The sequence below is a fragment of the Lithobates pipiens genome, unplaced genomic scaffold (assembly GCF_037356315.1).
Source record: "Lithobates pipiens isolate NorthernLeopardFrog02 unplaced genomic scaffold, aLitPip1_a1.2 Scaffold_1, whole genome shotgun sequence".
NCBI classification, from domain to species: domain Eukaryota; kingdom Metazoa; phylum Chordata; class Amphibia; order Anura; family Ranidae; genus Lithobates; species Lithobates pipiens.
The window spans coordinates 22,789,370-22,803,749 of NW_027507685.1; the positions used below are offsets into that span (position 1 = coordinate 22,789,370).

Consider the following 14,380-nt stretch of genomic DNA (forward strand, 5'->3'; position numbering starts at 1 on the left):
GTACTGTAATTGAAGCATGCAAGGTATAGTCAGGTCAATTTTAAATAAAACCTTAAAGTGGTTGTAAACCCTTACAAACCACTTTGACCTACAGGTAAGCCTAGATTAAGGCTTATCTGTAGGTCCAAGCAATATAGGTTTAGGAGATATTTCCCCGAAAACGGGCGCATGCGCCGTAGACAGCGGCGCGCAGGCGCACTGAGCGCGGCATTTTCAAAAATGGAGCTGCCGCGCGTGTCGACTCCCGTGCGCATGCGCGGGAGTGACGTCATCGCGGCTTTGCCGAATGACAGCGGCGGAGCTGCAAGACACCACCAGCAACATGGATGCGGCGGACTACAGGGGACAGCGGCGACTTCGCTGGCTCCTGTGTCAGGTAAGTGACACATAATGGGCTACTATGCGATGCATAGTAGTCCATTATGCTTTGCCTTTGCAGGGAATGAAAGAGGAAGTAAACCCATTAGGGTTTACTTCCTCTTTAAGACCCCTTTCACAATGGGGCATTTTACAGGCGCTTTTTTTTAATGTTAAAGCGCCTGTAAAGCACTTGAAAGAAGCCACAACTGCAATCCCAATGTAAAAGCCTGAGTGCTTTCACACTGAGATTCCTTTCACACTGGGACGTTTTTCAGATGCTTTAGCGTTAAAAAAAAAAAAAAAAAGCCTGAAAGAAGCCGCAACTGCAACCCCACTGTAAAAGCCCGAGTGCTTTCACACTGAGGCGCTGCGCTGGCAGGGCGTCAAAAAAAGTCCTGCAAGCAGCTTCTTTGCAGCTCCTAAAGCGCCCCTTCCCATTGAAATCAATGGGAAGCGCCTGAAAAACGCCTTTGGCAGCAGTGTTTTGTGGGCACTTTTAACCCTTTATTTGGCCACTAGCAGGGGTTAAAAGCGCCCCAATAGCGATCGAAAAACGCTAGTAAAGCGCTGCTAGTTTAAGCGGCGCTTTACGAGCGTTTTTCGGGCACTGACATTGTGAAAGGGCTCTTAAAGCACTTGGGCTTTCACATTGGGATTGCAGATCAGGCTTCTTTCAAGCGCTTCACATGCGCTTTTTTTTAGTGCTAAAGTGCTTGAAAAACGCCCCAGTGTGAAAGGGGTCTAAGGCAGGGGTAGGGAACCCCCGGCACTGGTGCCGCAAGCGGAACTCGAAGCCTCTTTTGCCGGCACTAGACTCCTCCCCCATCAGCAGTGCAGGGAAGTGTCAGTGAGATACTAATTCATTCCAATTTCAGAAGTCCCCACGCCACACCTGCACTAAGGGGGGGGGGGGGGCACTGTGCCAACACACATTGTAAAAGATAGGAAATATTGTTTGACTCTCTAACTTTGCTGTAGCTGTGATTGTCAGCTTTTGTGATGGGGAAGAGATTGGGTGCAGTTCTGCTGGGGGGGCAGTCCCTGTTTCCAGGAGGACGACTGTAATTGGTCACTGCCAATCACAGCCCTGCTAACCCCGTCCACCATCTGGAGGAAGATGACTCGCTTGGTTGCCACTACCAATCTCAGAAAGAAGGGATTTCACTAGGATTGAGAAAACCACAATCAGGTGACAGTTTGTGGAATTACTGTTGAGCTTCTGGCAACTTTGTTGAAATTATTCCTGAACCTTTGCATCACTTACTACTGAACCCCTGCACTCTGTGTCCCTTTAACCACCTCCCACCCAACCACTGCACATATACAGGTGAGTGGGCACTTCCTCCTTCTGAGTGGACATTAAGGAACGTCCTTTAGAAGTAGAGGGATCACATGCAGGCGTGTCCGCACAGCATCTCAGATTGGCAGGCAGGCTCTGTGATTGGCCCTCCTGATCACTTGATGGCTGTGTCCGATCACAGCCATCATGTGACGTAAATAGAGAGCCGGTTGCTAGGCGATCAGCTCTCTTCTCCTCACAGAAGTTGTCAGTGAGAAGAGAGAGAGCTGATCGCTGCAGCTGGCCGGTGATCAGTGAGTATGTGCTGTTTTTTTCAGCTTTTTACACACTGAATACTGGCCAAGTGTCCCCACACATGTCCCCACACAATGTCCCCAAAATAGTGTCCCCACAACAGTGTCACCACACACGTCCCCCACATATGTCCCAGTAAAATCATATGTCCCAATGATCATCTGCACACATATGTTCGTGCACATCTGTACATAATCATCTGCATACATATGTCCGTGATCACACAAACCACTTATTATACACTTAACATTATTTTTTTTTTACCAAAGACATGTAGCAGAATACATTTTGGCTTAAATTTATGACAAAATTCGATTTTATTGGCTTTCTTTTAAAATGTTTTGTTTTTTTTTCAAAATGTTCGCTCTTTTTTCGCTGAAATCACAAAAGATAGAGCCATGAATAAATACCACCAAAATAAAGCTCTATTTGTGTGAACAAAATGATAAAAATTTCATCTGGGCTCAGTGTTGCATGACCACGCAATTGTCTTTGAAATTGCAAGAGCACTGCAAGCTGAAAATTGACCTGGGAAGGAAAGGGGTGAAAGGGTCCAGTATTAAAGTGGTTAAGCCACAGCCAATATTCAGTGCAATGTCAGTGCAAAATCACACTTAATGCCGCGTACACACAATCGAATTGTCTGGCGTACTTAGTCCGATGAAACCCATTTCACCGGACAATCCGATCGTGTGTGGGTTTCAGCTGACTTTTCCAGCATGAAGTCTGGCAGACTAAGAAAGTATTTCCAATCTTCCCGTCGGACTTGGGTTTCAGCGGACAATACGTTCGTCAGTATGCTAGTCCAGCAGACTAAGAATGACGCATACTCAGAAGCAAGTACGAAAAAGGAAGCTATTGGCTACTGGCTATTGAACTTCCTTTTTCTAGTCCCGTCGTACGTGCTGTACGTCATCGCGCTAGCAAACGCTGAACTTTCTGTGTGTCCGTGTGTGGCCAAGTCCGTTTGGTAGAAAGTCCACCGGACTATCCGCCGGATTGTATGTCGGACTAACTTTTGCTGCAGCGCCACACTTTTTCCCAGCCCAACTTATGATACTGCACACAGGCCCACTGCTTTCAGAAAATACCTCTGACCTGGGCTCATCATTGCGCATACATTTCAGATGCTTGTATGTGACATCAAATACATCACATACAAACACGTGGGCTGGATGCGAAAGGTGGATCAGGAGGATGAGTGTTCCAGGTAGATGTCTTATCTCTGCTTCCTTTCACCACTCTGTATATCATAGATGAGTAGAGGGTACAGTGGTGGAGCAGATGAGCAGGAGGGTACAGCGGTAGGGAAAATGAGCAGAAGGGGTTCAGAGGTGGGACAGAAGAGCAGGAGGGTGCAGCGGTGGGGCAGATGTGCAGGGAAGTACAGTGATGGAAGAGATGAGAAGGAGCTTCAGCAGTGGGCAGAAGAGCAGGGGGGTATAGTGGTGGGACAGATGAGCAGGAGGGTTCAGTGCTGGGCCAGATGAGCAGGGGGAACAGAAGTGGGGCAGAAGAGCAGGGGGAACAGAGGTGAGGCAGAAGAGCAGGGGGTATGGAGGTGAGACAGATGTGCAGGAGGTACATTGGTGGGACAGATGAGAAAGCGGGTTACAGTTGTGGGGCAGATGGGTTCAGTGTTAGGACAGATGAAAAGGTGATTTAGTAGTGAGACAGAAGAGCATGGGGATATGTTGTTGGAGCAGATGTGCAGGGAGGTACAGTGATGGGGCAGATGAGAAAAGGAGTACATTGATGGAGCAGATAAACAGCGGGGTTACAGTGGTGGGACAGAAGAGCAAGGGGGTACAGTGGTGGGGCAGATGTGCAGGTGGTACAGTAGTGGGAGGGATGAGAAGGGGGTTCAGCGGTGGGACAGAAAAGCAGGAGGGTACAGTGATGGGGCAGATGAGTGGGGGGTTCAGTGTTGGGGCAGAGGAGAAGGGGGTTCAGCAGTGGAACATAAGACCAGGGGGTACAGCGGTGAGGCAGATGTGAAAGGAGGTGCACTGGTGGGACAGATGAGCAGGGGGTTACAGTGGTTGGGCAGATAAGTTCACTGTTAGGACAGAAGAGAAGATGGCTCAGTGGTGAGACAGAAGAGCATGGGGGTACGGCGGTGGAGCAGATGCACAGGGAGGTACAGTGGTGGGGTAGATGAGAAAGAGGGAACATTGGTGGGGCAGATGAGCAGGGGGTTACTGTGGCGGGACAAAAAAGCAGTGTGATACAGTGGTGGGACAAATGAGCAGGGGGTACAGAGGTGGGACAGATGAGCAGGGTGTTACAGTGGTGAGTCAGAAGAGCAGGGTAATACAGTGGTGGGGCAGATGTGCAGGGGGTTACAGTGGTGGGGCAGATTTGCAGGGGGACAGTGATCTGAGGTGTGAAGGTGCATGAATTGGGGCTGATCTGAAGTGTGACGTCTCAGGAATTGGGGCTGATCTAAGGCATGAGAGTGCAGGATGTTCATTTCTTACTACTAATCAAGTAGTTTACAGCTTTTACTTTACAAAAAAACCCTTTTCGTGATTGAGTGTGTGAAGTTGCATTTTTTTCTATGGGTGATACTTCATAATCCAACAGAGATTCCAAAATGTTGTAATAATTTTAAGTTGCACAAACAACATATAATGAATGAATGAATGAAATACTTATATAGCGCACAATGCGAACTGAATCGCCTCTAGATCTGCTATAAGATCTGCTGGAAGTTGGAACATACTAAGCTTTCTCTGTTTGATTCAATGGATGCCCTCAACAAAGACTTATTTCCCACATGGTAAAGAGGTCAATCACTTTGAGAAATGTAGTGAAAGAAACTTGTGTTATCTTAGATAGTCTAAAATCATAAAATATTTGTTTGGTAAAATTATTTTTAAGTGCCCCTTCATAGTACCTTTTAATACTCTTCAAACATAAATAAACACAAACTACCTGTGCCGTAACCTTGTTTATATCCTGAAAAAATTATACTGTTCAAAATGACCTGAGTATGATAGAAGTGGAAGAATGTAGCTTTCTGTAGAATATACCTGTAACTGATTTTGGTGTAAGATCTGTGCCCAAGATAATAAAGGCTAAGGCAGCCCATAGATTCATTTTTTTATCGTTCAACCAGCGAGTAGAATGAAAAAAATTACTAGTTTCCCCCTTCACACACTTGATGTGGATGGGAGAATCTTCCCTACTGAGTATTTTTATTCTGACAGCGTGCAGACTTCCCTACTGTCCGAATACACTGATCAGCATCGCAGGCTATAGCCTGCAGCTCTGATCAAGTGGGGAAAATCCAATAAGGTGGTTGTAAAGAAGTTAATCAGTTGAATTTTGATCTATTTTGATCCATGCATTGCCGACTTTAATTTACCTTTCTCACCCATAATTAGTGTGTAACATGAAACATGGTCACAGTCCGCAGCCCCCCACCCCCAAACTTACTGAGTTGTTTTTTTTTTATTCCTGAAGTCTCATCTTCTATAGCCGCAAAGGGACTTGTAGATCTAAATGGAATACAAGTGCAATAATATCATCACACTTGTAGTTCATTAACACATCCTCTAGCCCCCATGACTAAAGGTCTGTACCTCAGTACAGACTTGCAACTGGAGGAATAGGCTGCATAATTCTAAGTCACCAATCATGGTTGCAGTGCTTTGGAGGTTCTAATGCAAAAAATGAAATAATGCACATATTGTTTGTCATTGTGAGTGCATTTATTCATTCATTGTTTGCGTTAGTGGAACTATGGCTTATTCCAAGGTAATTCCACTTTTTTGAAAAAAATATATCAAATAAAAAAATATATAGCATGTACAATTACTACACAAGCCCTATTGTAATTTACTGTAATTAAAATTACCTTTCCCTTTCAATCTGCAGCACTGTAATTCCTTTAAAATTCATTGCAATATAGCAACCTGGATGCATCCTGTACACTTGTACAGAATGCTCCCAGAAATGCAATTTCCTGCTTGTATGCTTATACCACTGATTTTTTCAGAAGCCTGCACTAAGGTACAAGTCAGATTTTAGGCTTCAACTGCAAAAGAAGTTTCAGTTTTGGTGAAATATGAAAAAGTACGGACTGAAAAAACGTTCTGACTTAAAATATATATTTCACTGTTCAACAATAAATGTATTAAGTCTTATAATTTGGTATGGTTTCCTATACTCAGCCTTTTCCTTTGGCGGTATCTGACTTTTTGTCAGTTTGTTTTATATTGTAATTTTGGATGTGGCTAATCTAATGCCGCGTACACACAATCGGAATTCCGCTCAAACTATCTTGCCTACACACGATCACACCAAATTCTGACCACCAAGAACTCGGTGACATACAACACACGTATGACGGGACTTGAAAAAGAAAGTTCAATACCTAGTAGCCAATAGCTTCCATCTCGTAGTTGAATCTGAGCATGCGTGAGTTTTTTTTTGTCTATATTGCATACACACGATCTGAATTTTTATTTTTATTTTTGCTGAGGGAAATTCGGCCAGCTAAATATTCCGATGGAGCATACACACGGTCGCATTTTCTGATGAAAAGCTCTCATCATTCTTTTGCTGGCCGAAATTCCAATCGTGTGTACGCGGCATTAGAGTACATGTGCCATGTGGTGAGATGTTTCTCAAAACTTAAAAGCTTTCAAAGTGATGCACACATTGCAGCTTTTCTCATCAGAACACTGAGAGTGCACCAGCTGATTATACCGAGTTATTTAATTGAAACGAATGTCGCCTACACACGACCGGACTTTCTGGCAGAATAGGTTCCATGGAATCATTCCGTCGGATAGTCGGATCGTGTGTGGGATAGTCCGATTGTTTTTATTAAAAAAAAAAAACTGATGACCTAGAAATAGAACATGTTTCAAATCTGTCTGACGAATTCCTATCGGGAAAACCATTTGTCTGTATGCTGGACCAACGAACCAAATACGATGCAAGGGCAGCTATTGGCTACTGGCTATTGAACTTCCTTTTCTAGTCCCATCGTACGTCATCACGTTCAAAACGAATGGGCTTTTGAATGGACTTAATCCATTCGTGTGTGGGCAAGTTTGTTCGCTTGAAAGTGCGTCGGGAAGACCGTCGGACCTTTTCTGCCGGAAAGTCTGGTCGTGTGTATGCGGCACAGGATGACCTACACTTAGATAGATGTGATTTTTTTTTTTTTAACACACCAAAAAATTATTTATATTTAGAGCGGTTTCTTGCTAGATATGTATATACATATATATATATATATATATTACAAAAAAACTTTTTTTTTTTCTATTCACAAGTCCAAGTAATAATGACAATAATATCCATGTATTTTCATGTACATATTACATAAACCAAGCACTAGCAATTAAACAGAAGGTATGAATCTGTGTTTCTACCATCTACTCTAGTCCTCTGTGACGCTCCAGTTCAGCTAACACTACCTACAGATTAGCACTTTCTCTGCGAGACATATGCTGTTTATATTCAGAGATTCTCTCAGTGTGGCAGATGCAACATGTTGCATTATTACTTGCAAACATTTTTATATAATTTTTTTGTACTGTTTATTTTGTGCATTTTAGATAATGTATTTATTCCATATTTATGCTTTACCCACCTGTTGGCTAGTATACGGTTTTTGGGCACTTTTTAGGCATTTTGCCAAGGCATCTTGGTTGTAAAAGGCTATTTTAGTCAACCAAGCTGGTCTAATCAAACGATTTCCTTCAATAAAACATGCAGTGCCTGTCAGCGCTGTATAACATTTATGTAGGTTAAGCTACATACAGTATACAGTGCTGTGTTCTGGAAGTAGGATTGGGACTTACCATCCAATTCCCTAAACAGAATCAATTCAGACTGAGAGCTGCTCAGCCATTCACAGGAAGCTTTGTATTTTCTGAATTAACAAAAGGCTTCCTCTTTTTGACCCTCCACTAACAGCTGTTGCATATGTTGATTAGGTAAATAGTTTATTTGGACCTGCTTGGTCTAAACAATCTAATTTTCACTAAAACAAGCAATTAGCCTTCAACCCTTTCACTGCCAGGTCCATACGGCATATATGAACCTTCAGAACTGCTTGCAGCTAGCTGGTCATGTCCGTACGCCATACGGACCTCATTCTTCCTTGTGTTTTAAGCTCATGGTCACGTAAGTGACCATGAGCATATATCAGAACTGTTCAGCAGATTGTGCTGAACAACCTTAGCTCTGATCAGCGGATGAAGAACCACTGATAAGAGCTAAAACCCCAAAAAGGTGCCCCCCGCCTCTGCTATACCGACATTTCTCCTGGCTTTACCCTAAAATACACCCCTTCCCCATTTAACTAATCCATACAGCACCTCTCACTATGTAAACTATCCCCCACAAACCCCTGCACTGATCCTGCCTCCACGCTACACAATCTTCCCCTGCATCTTGCAGCTTCCCTCCTCTGGTTTTATAAAACCCTCCCTGCCACCATTCTGACCCCCTACCCATAGTGCCCCACATTCCTGACCTCCTCACTGCACTGCAGCTGACCAGCTTTTCCTCCGCTGGCTGCAGCTGCTGCTTGGGAGGGATCCCAGATTGCTGGCTGTCAAGATGGAGAGCGGGGGGTTGGTAAACACATGGTTTCTTTCCTAGGTGAACATAATCCCTTTGTATAAAAAAGAGACATTTGAGGTCTGTTTAGACCCCTGTTGTCTCTTCAAAGCCCCCCCCCCCCCCAAAGAAAAAAAAAATTGTATTGTACTGTTAAAAAAAAAAAGTGTACAAAAAAAAACATAGTAAGGCTCCTTTCACAAAAGCACCTCCATAGGTTGCTCAGAGGGGGATCGGTCTTCTAATCCCCACTGATGACAGGTCTGTCTTCACTATGAGGATATTGGGTGAAAATGGACTGCCTGTCCATTTTCACTGGACCATATCTGATCCTCCAGAGGGATAGAAAATAGAACCAACATCCATCTATTTTTTGCGGGCAGGATCGGATAGCGGTGGATGTCAGCAGACATGTCACCGCTGACATCCGACGCTCCATAGGGGAGACTGGAGGGTCTGATCAAGTCCGCCTGAAAAACTGACAGGTGGACCTGATCAGACAACCATGTGAAAGGGCCCTAAGAGTAGATTTAGACATGTGTCTAAATCGTCCTTGCCTCTGGAGTCCAAGGTCATGCTCCAAAGGCTACTGACAGACAGTGAGGAAGCAATGCGATGCCTCTTCACTGCCTGTTTGTATGCATTGCACACAGTTGTGGGGCATTTGTTGCGCTTCTCCATTAATTTGAATGTGTAGCATTTGGTGGGTGGCATCGCTACAAGTCACATCAACTTTGCCACGGGCGCAAAGCATTACAGCCCCAGCATGTAAACACCCCCTGTCCGCTGCCTATTGCAGCTTGTGGAGTGTGGTTGGTGGGTGGTAGAAACGCAGCTCAATCGTGCAATGTTGCTAATCCCCTCCCCCCCCCCCAATCACACAGGATGTACTACTATAGGGCTGTGTTTAGCGGCAGAGGGATGTACAGGTGTTCCATACATCCCCATGCAGGTAGTCCCATTGATGCCTTTTGGGACACGGCAGCTGCATGGGAATGCACAGGTGTTCCATGCATTCCTATACAGGCAATCCTATTCATGTCAATTGAGACCCACTGCTCTCAATTTGACATCCATGTGGGTGCATGTCCCTGATCTCACACGGTCTGCATTTGGGTCCATGCACCTACACCCCCATGGATGTCAGATCTGTCCTTGCAGCTGGTGCTTCCCAATTTACATGAATAGGACTGCCTGCACAGGGATGCACAGAATATCTGTGTATCTCTGTGCAGGTAAACACATCCCTCCAGGGGTGTATTCCTTAGCACACCCCTCTGAATGAGGCCTTAGTAGGAATTGTGCAAGAATTACATAAGTTATTGTGTTTAAGTGTGCAAATAAGGATTTGAGTGTTTTGTTTAGTGAAAATAGTGATTTGATAAACATTTTCTCAAAAATCGCGGCACTTTAAAAATCAGTAGCAGTTTCTTTTTATTCTACTGGTCATGTGCTTTCAGAAAATATATGACAAACCTCCAGATATTTTGAGAGATTTTGGGGTATGTTCGATTTTCACCATTTGGCAAAAAGGCTTAATTTAAAATGTACAAATATTTGTTATTAACTGCATACAGGTTAAGCTTTTATATTTAGTTGGAATTCATCAAGAAGTATGTAAAATGATCTGTGTTTTTATCTGCTAATAATGGTTTTAGCGTATTTTTTGCGAAAATATTGTTTGATAAACATCTGTGCAAATACTGCAGGGTCCAAAAATTCAGTAGCACCTTCTTTTTATTATTCTAGGCCATATACTTTTAGAAAATATATGGTTTTAGGAGTCTTTCACAAATTCTGAAAGCCGTAAGGCAAAAATTAAAACCTTCAGATTTTTTGAGAAATTTGGATATTTAAATTTTTGCGCACGTTTGATTTTCACCATTTTGCAAACAGGTGCAATGTAAAAATTACAAATATTTGTTATTAACTCTATACAGGTTAAGCTTTTATATTTAGTAGGGATTTAGCAGGAATTTTGTAAAATTAGCTGTGTTTTTATTTGCTAATAATGGTTTTAATGTATTTTTTGCGACTATATTGTTTTGATAAACATCTGCGCAAATATTGCGGGCCTTAAAAATCATTAGCGCCTTCTTTTTTATTATACAGGTCATGTGCTTTCAGAAAATGTATGGTTTGGGGTGCCTTTTTAACAAATTCTTAAAGCTGAAAGGGAAAAATTAAAACCTTCTGATTTTTTGAGAAATTTGGATATTTACACTTTTGCATCTATTCGATTTCCAACATTTCGCAAGAAAGGGTCAATTTAAAAGTTACAAATATTTGTTATTTATTAATTCAATACATGTTAAGCTTTTATATTCAGTAGAATTTTGTAAAATTAGCTGTGTTTGTTTTGTTTTTTAATTGGAGATTTATTTAATTTTCCAAAAGTGTAGACAAAGCAATACAGTAGTTGGTTATGAATACGTAAAACATAAAGATACAGAAGGTAAATATTTTGTATCGGTTCAATATACATGGAATACATTTCTTACTATATAGTAAAGAGTTCAACAGGTAATGAACTGTGTTAATAGCATGGAGAGATGTTATGAGGTTAATAAAAAATTAAGGTAAAATCAGTATGCCAGGTGTGGGTGTTCAAATTGGATCTGGATAAGGTACAAAGACCATAAGGTAAGAGAAGGTCGTGTGAGGTTTAGACACTTAGGGTGTTTGAGCCAAAATCCCCATTTTTTGTGGAATTTTGGGAGTTGTAAATTTTCCTTGGCATACATATATTCCACCAGGCAGTTGTTGTTAAGGATCGAGATGACTTTCGAGATGGAATGGGGGTGTGGAGATTTCCAGTTTCTAGAAATAGCTAGACGGACAGCTATGAATACATGGGAAATAATTGTGTAGGTTCTCTGTGTCCAAGTATCAATATCCAGACCCAAAAGAACCATTTGTGGTGAAAGGGAGAAAGGGGTCGATATAATAGAGAGAAGAAATTTAGTTACAGTAGATCAATATAGAGTTAATGTGGGGCAGTTCCACCATATGTGCAGGGAAGATCTATAGTGCCCACATTTTCTCTAGCATGTGTTGGTTGTAGAGGGATAGATGTGCGTGAGTTTAGAGGATAACAGTTATGACTCTGTATCAAGGCAGATGAGTAGAGAAGGTGTTAGATTGTTCTCTGCTCATTGTAATAAATCAAAAAACCTCCTAGTGCCATCCGATGCTTGCCTACCAGCCACAAAACCCACCTGATTGATATGCACTAAGGAGGGGATGATATTGGAGAGCCATGTAGCTAGAGGAAAATTAGCTTTTTTTAATTTTCTAATAATGATTTTAGTGGATTTTTAGCAGAAATATTGTTTTGATAAACATTTGCGCAAATATCATGGGACCTTAAAAATAAGTAGCACCTTCTTTGTATTTATTCTACTGGTCATGTGCTTTGAATGGTCTTTTACAAACTCTGAAGGCTATAAGTGAAAAATAAGCTATAAGTGAAAAATTATAAAAAAAAATGGTCTGGCCAGCTGAGTTTAAAAGTGAAGCGCAGGGTCTGGCAGTGAAAAGGTTAAAGGAGAAGTTCACCTTTTGTAAAAAAAAAAAAAAAAAAAAAGGCAAATGATTTTGCAGGTTAAAAAATTTTTCATTTTTCACACTGTAACCTGTAAAGTATTGCACCCATGATCAGTGGATCACAGGTGCAATGTCAGAATCCTACAGACACTCAGTATTGCTGTCTGTCTGTACCTCTCATATGGGCAGAAGATTACTGAATTGCCGGAAGAATCAATGAACTATGAGAGCGCTCATCAGCCCTGTTGCAATTCATTGAGAACTGCACAGATGTATGAATGACACGACTGTGTGAGCAGAGCCCCTCACAGCCACATTACTTTTTAAAATGTTATAGCGGGTGTGGGGAGAAGAACTACCACCCACTGGGACTTGGGGGTATGGGGATTGGAGCACAGTATAATGTTACACCCTATATACATGTATAATATATAACATGTTACAAAAGGTGAACCTATCCTTTAAATTTCTGTTCCAGTGACAACTAAGATCTTTCAAATTTCACATTCCATTTTAGCCCAGCGACAATGACAAAAAACGCTATTAAAACTTTTACAAAAGTATCAGATTTATTATGTTGCAATTTGGGCAAATGTAAGTGGTAATATTAAAGGCTAAGTCTACCTTTTTGCAAATAAAAGTGTACATTTTTTCTCCAAATATATATGCATTTTTTGTTTGCAAATGAGCCTGCAAAGAATTACAACCATGCTCAGTAAACGACTCTTCCATTGATCTATGGCCGGTTTCACACAGCTTCAGTTTGCATAAGAACAGTGTGAACAATATCTTTGACAAGCATTTGCAGAGCTTTCAGCAAGCTTTGTTGATGCATTTAAACTCCAGTTTGTAAATGTTGAACACAAATCCTAATAACAGTGATGACTGCTGCTTTAGGCAAACTGCTAGCAGGCTTGAGCCACTTTGTGAATAGTACTTTAAATGCATCAACATTGTTGCTAAAAGCTCTGCAAATGCTTTGTCAAAGCTTTCTATTTACACTGCTCTTCTACAATCTAAAGTCCATGTGAAACAGGCCTAATTGCCAATAAACACGATCTGAAAATCGGAGAAAAAATACTGCTTTTGAAGCAATCGTACGAAAATCAGAACGTTAGTGCAGAGCTTTCGAGAGCCGATCACGACTGTTCATCCGATGTTATCCAATCAGACAAACACTACATTTTTTCTCGTATGATTTCAGATCGTACGATTTTCATTTAATCAGTACAGTTGTCTGAAAATACAATAGGAATACACTACAACATATGACATCACTTCAGATTTTTTATTCTATATTATTATAACTTTAGTAACCTCTCCATTTTTGATATGCGACTAGCAAGCAAAAAAAAAAAACGGACGATCTGTCATCCGATTTTCGGATCGTGTCTATGGCCATAAGTCTTACTGAGGTAGGGCTTTCAATCACTGAGCTGGAACAACGGTCAATGGACTACGAGGTGTGGTAATCCCTGCACATGTGTTTGTGTTCCAATGGCATGAAAAATCCAAAAACGACAGGTGGGTGGGGGAAAAAAAAACCCTGCATGCTGTGACCATGCCTGTTTTGGGGGTTGGAGGGTTCGGTTGACACCATGTTGCATCCTAAATATGGGTTTCACATGTGGGCTAAAAGGTGGAATTGGCCTTTACAGCTATTCCTTGAGATTGGAGTTTGACAGATGAGGAACTGGGCATTATTTGCTACTTCAATGACATGGCGAGCCAAGATCACCAGGAGTTTGTTTAAAACTAAGGCCGCGTACACACGGGCGGACTATCTGACGGACTTGGTCCGCTGAAACGTGTTTCAGCGGACAATCCGCTCGTGTGTGGGCTTCAACTGACTTTTTCAGCGGACAGTCTGGCGGACTAAGTCTTTCGGAATTTCCGTAATATTGTCCGTCCAAACTTGGTTTCAGCGGACAGTCCGCTCGTGAGTAGGCAAGTTAGATGGACTAAGTATGGCGCATGCTCAGAAAGGATTTACACGGCCGAAGGTTGCATTGCAGTGTATTGGACGTCGTATTTCTAGTCCTGTCGTACGTGCTGTACACGTCATCGCGCAAGCTTTCAGCGGACTGTCTGTTCGTCGTGTGTGGTCAAGTCCGTTCATTCAAAAGTAGGACGGACTGTCTGTCGGATTGTCTGACAGACTTAGTTGGACGGATAGTCCTCCCGTGTGTACGCGGCCTAAGGCTACAAACAGTCCAGATAAATGCAATGGACCACAAAGTATTCCTTCCTTTATAACTTTATATTGGTTTATTGCTGAAGCAAGGTTATTATTTT

General features: G+C 42.2%; 1 protein-coding gene across 1 annotated transcript in view; it reads left to right on the forward strand.

Moving 5' to 3' along the window:
* The window catches only part of IL1RAPL2 (interleukin 1 receptor accessory protein like 2), a 1,165,568-nt gene that overhangs the window by 990,946 nt on the left and 160,242 nt on the right, over positions 1-14,380 (forward strand). The gene's annotated exons all lie outside the window — the stretch shown is intronic.